Genomic DNA, 6,000 nt, shown 5'->3' on the forward strand with positions numbered 1-6,000 from the left:
GGACATAGAGAGAGAGGTGAGGAATCAGCCTCAAGTTGTTTTGAACCATAAGCCTCAAAAAGTTATTTTTAACATTCCAAAAACAAATAAGACATGGGAGGAAGATGTAATTAAATTCCTATGCAATCCTATATAGCTTATTTGGTAAACAAATTATCTTATTACCAACAGATGCAGGTTCAAGTTCCAGCAGAATTGTTTCTCCAAACAAGCATAAACAATACTATATTCAAAATGTTTATGCAAAACCAAAAATCTATTAGATCATTAAAAAGTATCATAATCCACAATCTAAAGTCACTATTTTAATAATATATTCATGAAAATTTATGTTAACAATCCAAAAAAACCTCTCTTATTCAAATGAAAAGACCAATGAAATTAACACAACAAGAAAAAAATAATAGAGTTTCTTTGCACTTTTGACAACAACAAATCAGAACTCCAACCTGTAGAGATCACAAGAAGTTCAAAAATAAATAAATTTTATAATAAAAATGAATGCTGCATTTTCTGTTGACATTTCTTTAATGTTAAAATCGAAACTTTATTTGACTTAGTGATTAGCACAACAAAAAACAAGCAGTAAGGGCATAAAGTTTCCAACTATTTCCATTCCTTTCAGGAAAAAAAAAAAAGAATGAAGTTATAAATAATTCCATGCATCAAAATAATAAATTCCACCATATATCGGTCATTCTTAGTGTGCTTGATTTCTGAGATGGGATCAGAGCACCAAACACTGAGCCATATGAATGCTTGTTTTTGAAAACTAGGAATACTACAAGGAAGAAAGAGTACACAGAAATACTGAAAAGTAGAAAACTAAACAGATCTGGGCTTGCACCCTTTCATTCATACGCACCACCACTACATAAAGACCAGACTTAAAATGACAAAAAAAATACCCCTGCTTCCATATTCAATGAATAAAACAGAAAATAATAATAAAGCTAAAAGATAACTAAGACCGTCAACACAATTTTATGAAAATCAGAAATATGAAACTGATATTTTGGTACACTTAAAAACTGACTGAGTTACCCATTTCCCATATCTCAAAATACCCCAAACAACTACATTGCTTTGCTAGAGATGAGATTTTTTTTAACAAGTAAAGAAAATTTTATTAATTCAGAAACTGATTTAGAACTGTAAGCTCATACAACAGCCCTTGGAGAGGCGTGAGCTGCAGCCTCACCCAACAGATTACAAGGAAACTTGAAAGAAGGTGCAGAAATTACAACTGTGCCTACAACAAATCTGACTGAGTTACCCATTTCCCATATCTCAAAATACCCCAAACAACTATATTGCTTTGCTAGAGATGAGATCTTTTTTAACAAGTAAAGAAAATTTTATTAATTCAGAAACTGATTTAGAACTGTAAGCTCATACAACAGCCCTTGGAGAGGCGTGAGCTGCATCCTCGCCCAACAGATTACAAGGAAACTTGAAAGAAGGTGCAGAAATTACAACTGTGCCTACAACAAATCTTTCCTATTTGCCCCTTGCTTAGCTAATATATCAGCCGATGCATTTATTAATCTCTCCACACACTGTATAGAAGTAGACATATTCCTTGTCAGCCATTTGAATTTCTTGATTTCATTGTTATAGCACTACACAGCATCCTCGGGGTTCTTCAACCAGCCCACCACCACCTCGGAATCCACTTCAATAATCAGTTGCTCTATAAGCAAATCAATGGTTGGGGTTTAAAGTGATTTTGGAGGGAGACTAATTGTGGGAGAGGGCTGGCAGGCCAGCCATGTGAGAGATTCTTTCAATCAATCAAGAGAATAGATGGTATGTCTTAGAGATAAAAGCGTAAATTTACATAAAATAGATTTTCCAAGTTTAGGTGATTGGTTTGATTGATTGGAGAGATATTAGGTAGTAAATTTTGAATTTGAAGATTATTCTAGAGGTTGGGAACAAGATATAGTTGCGTGGGTCCCTCAGTTCAAAGCTTCAATGAAAAATATTCTAAACAGAGGATTCAGGTCGAGTTTAGCTTCGGGTCTCAAGTTGCAGGGGTTAACAATGTCGGAATTGAACAACCTTGGTATCATTAGACTCGGAATTTCGAACTCTATGCATCTACAGGGTTGCATTTCTGACTTTATGTAAGGTATGGTTCAGGATCAAAAAAGATTCCAATCGGATGATCGAAATTAGTTTCAGCTTCCAGTCTTTAAATCAAGGGGTAAGCGGTGTCGGATTTGGGTAATCTTAGTATTGTTGGACTTGAAATTTTGGGACCTATGTACTTATGGTGTCAGATTTGTGACTTGGTGTGGGATAAGGTTCATGATCAAAAAGATTCCAATCAGATTATTAGAACTGGTTCCAGTTTCGGGTCTTAAGATGAAGGGGTAAATGGTGTCTGATTTGGGCGATCTTGGTATTGCCAGATTTGGAATTTTAGAACCTATGTACCTACATGGTTGGATTTTTTACTTTATGTGGAAATTTTTCAAGATAAAAAAAATCCCAATCAGACGATCGGAATTGGTTCTGGCTTCAAGTCTTAGGATGGAGGGGTAAGTAGTGTCAAATTTAAGTGATCTTGGTATCATCGGATTTGGAATTTTGGGCTCTACGTACCTATGGTATCAGATTTTCTAATCTAGAGGTCCAAAGTTTTATAAAATTCCAAGAATACCTTGGATCAGCTACAAGATTAGCTGAAGCATGCTCAAAGCTCTAAGTGTTGTAGAAAGATTGAAGGGCACAAAAAATGGGGTATCTACACATTATATTGCCAAATAACACTTGGGTGGCTCTTACCATGTTATTAGAAAAATATTTGAAACATCAAATACATATCCAAATTTGTCACTCATAAGGAAAAAAGGTGGAACTATATTAAGAAAAAGAAAAGGAAACAATTGTATGACAATACGAGTCATTATCTAAAGTTAATAAGGTCTGAATCTCTGAAGTTATAATAGATTGTCAGATTCTACTTCTTGTGAACGTTGATAACGAAACCAAGGGGAATACCTATATAGTAGATTAAGCTAGTTGCCAACATTGTAAAGCAAAATAAGGTTCTAAAGTTTCTATTTGGGTGGAAAAGGCGTGGTTTGAAAAGTTTGAAGGCCCTAAAACAACAATCAATTGAGGGAGTAGGTGATTCCTTAAGAGTGAAGGACATGGCTATTATAGAAGGGTTCAAAGAGCAATGAATGTAAATAAGTTAGTTATTAAGGGAGATTCTAAATTGGTGATGGAGTGGTGGTTAAAGAGTGAGGAGGCAATACTATGGCAGTATAGAAATGAGCTAAAAAAGTTCCTATGGCAGACTAAAGAGATGGATGTGAGACTTCAATGGGTTCAAAGAACAGCCAACAGCATGGCCGATGAACTAGCTAAGCCAGGGGTGGGGAGATAAAAACTTGTTATCACTCCCACTATTGCTTGTAATATGTACTTTTAATCTACATTAGCAAAATGCTCAGTTATTGATAAAAAAAAAAAAAACAATTTCTCTAATTTAGTTGGAAAACACATTGTGAGCGTCGGGGAAACGGCTCACTTGGCCTGAAATGGAGTCGCCACCCATCAGATACGAAAAGGAGGTGATGAGACCTCTGAGATATACATCAAAAAGCATTTTGGTTTAGCAGTGACTCCGAAGCCCATGCATTGGCTACACCAATCCAGGTAAGACTCGGATGGGAGAGGGAAGCGGTTAAGTACCCATCTCCTAGGTCCAATAGGTGGGGCCCACATGGGATTCTAAACAAACAATGAAAAATACATACTTATTTAATTGAATAAAAAGCATAATAAGGCAAAGAAAATAGAGAACAAAACATCAAAAGAGAATCCCCCCATTATAGTTTTATTTTATTTTTTATTTATATTTCTTTTTTACTTTTTTGTTGTTTTCTTATGGAGCCCTATTTATTTACTTTTTTTTTGTTCTAATTTTTTTGAATCTTTTATATTTTCTTAAATTTATTTTTTTTACTTTTCCCTTCTCCTTATTTTTTTTTATTTTTATATTTTTTACTATTTATTAGTAGCTTATTCTTTCTCCTATTACTTAAGTACGGCATAATCGATTTTACTGACCTCTCCAGTTTACTTATTTTTGCCTAATTTATTTATTACTTCATTTTTTATTTTTTTTAATGTTTGATTTTTGTTATTCTCTTTTTTTTTAAATTAAGCTAATTTATTCTCCCCGGATGATCATTCTTCCCTATTAAGCATCTAAAAAAACAAAAGAGCCTCTCTGCCCTCATATTTCATTCCTGTCATCATCTTATAGTTCTCTTTCTTTTATTTTTTTCTTTTTGTTTTTATTTTATTTCTTACTTTAGTCGAAATCCCATTTCTGGTAGCAGTCTCACTGCTCGCGGGAGTATCACAGTTACGGTCTCTTCCCACCCTTGATAATAACATGGCCAACAGAATCCAGGGCCTCCCCTCTCAGCACCAAAGACTAAACCAAAAACAATTGTAATTCAAATAAACTTACTCAATGTTGAAAAAGAAGTAAAGTATCTAGATTCTTCAAGTCAAAACCAGCGAAACCAAATGATCTCCACACTCAATCCATTCGTAGTAAACACAGAAAACATAATGGGCAGGTAAAATGGAGCTCACCTGAATTGCGTTGTAGACGAAGATCGGTTGCTGCAACAGAGTATGTGAATTTCCTGGGTTTGGATCGCTCTCTCAAACTCCCATAATCATCCAAACTAATAACTCTGTTTTGCTGAGCCACTAAGAAAGAAAAATAGAGGGGTTAGCAACGTTCGTCGCCGCAGTTCTCAAGTAGCCGTAGCTAAGTTGGGATTTCGACCTAAATTGAACCGATGTCGCAGGAGATTTCATTGAACTCGACATCAAATTCCCAAATTCCTAGAAATGGCAGAGGATGATCCCGAGATGGACAGAAATGAGTTTATTCGGTGATGGAACTTCCACCTGCAGCAGCTCGTTCGATTTAAGCGGGAGAATTTGTAGGAACAGAGGACTCAACCAATGGTTGGGACGATCAAAACAATGAGAGAACGTGGGAAAAGAATGGGAAAAAGAAATAAGCTCGAACACGGTTGAACTTTACGCTGGGGTATAGCAGGAATGAAGGAGGAATCCCGCCACTGAAACGCCTCTATTATCGTCGACGATGGCGATGAACTATGACTTAATCGAAAAGAAAAGAGGACAAACAGGGAACGGGAAGAGAGGGAAAGATGGAGAGAATGGGAGAAAAAAGTGCAATTAGAGGGAGAAAGGGATCTGGTCGCCGCCGCCGTTCAGGCGTCGAAGAAACGAAAGATAGACGTTCGGCCGCCGCTGGTTCTCTTTTGGAGAGGAAGATGAGCTGTCTGGTTCGTGGTTCGGTGGTTACAGAAGAACAAAAACAAGGGAGAATGAAGAAAAAGAGAGAGGGGGGAGGAAAAGACTGAGGCGAGCTCTGTCGCTCCAGAAACGTGAATCTGAAAATGTAGTTTTCAAATCCTCTATTTGGTTTTACCTCTTAAATTTGATCTGAATGTTATTTTCATATTTGAAAAATAATAGAGATTCCGCCGGCTCATAATGCGCTTAAACACGTTTTAGAGATGGTGCATAATCCAAAATACCCTTACAATATTTTGGAAATGATGCGTATTATCTCTATCATCTCTCGATCTCGAACTAGTCGCATTTTTGTAATTTTGGGCATTTAGGTCAAATTGGGTTCAAAGGGTTTAACCAAGGATTCTGGTACAATGGTGGAGATTTTTGGGCAAAAAAATAGAGGGTGCAGATTGGTCTGCCCACAAAGAGGGGTTTTGTGTGTACAGGCTAGTGAGATTGGCCAAAACATAATCTTTCTAAGTTGGAGAATTTTTTGTTGAAATTTGACATGTGGGGTTTTTGGGCATTCTAAGTTGATTGGTAGGGTTTGATTGGGACAACTAACCCAAATCAAGCGGATCTAGAATGGGTTTGATTTGGCTAATTTGGAGCCTCATAACAAATATGCATGTG

At 36.3% G+C, this 6,000-nt stretch overlaps 1 protein-coding gene across 3 annotated transcripts in view; it reads right to left on the minus strand.

Annotated features, from left to right (window-relative positions):
• PNT1 (mannosyltransferase family protein) overlaps positions 1–5,498 on the minus strand; it is a 52,532-nt gene extending 47,034 nt beyond the window's left edge. Inside the window, exons 1-2 of one of the 3 annotated variants that reach the window (XM_088971869.1) lie at positions 4,823–5,498; positions 4,624–4,743 (exon numbers count right to left, since the gene is read on the minus strand). The gene's annotated coding sequence lies outside the window, so the exon portion shown is untranslated. Of the gene's footprint in view, positions 1–4,623; positions 4,760–4,822 lie in introns of those variants that run through there. The other 2 variants (XM_088971871.1, XM_088971870.1) reach the window with 2 other exon arrangements.
• Positions 5,499–6,000: the final 502 nt, after the last annotated feature.

Source organism: Nelumbo lutea, chromosome 2 (assembly GCF_056320005.1).
Source record: "Nelumbo lutea isolate HS-2025 chromosome 2, American lotus-T2T, whole genome shotgun sequence".
Lineage (NCBI taxonomy): Eukaryota > Viridiplantae > Streptophyta > Magnoliopsida > Proteales > Nelumbonaceae > Nelumbo > Nelumbo lutea.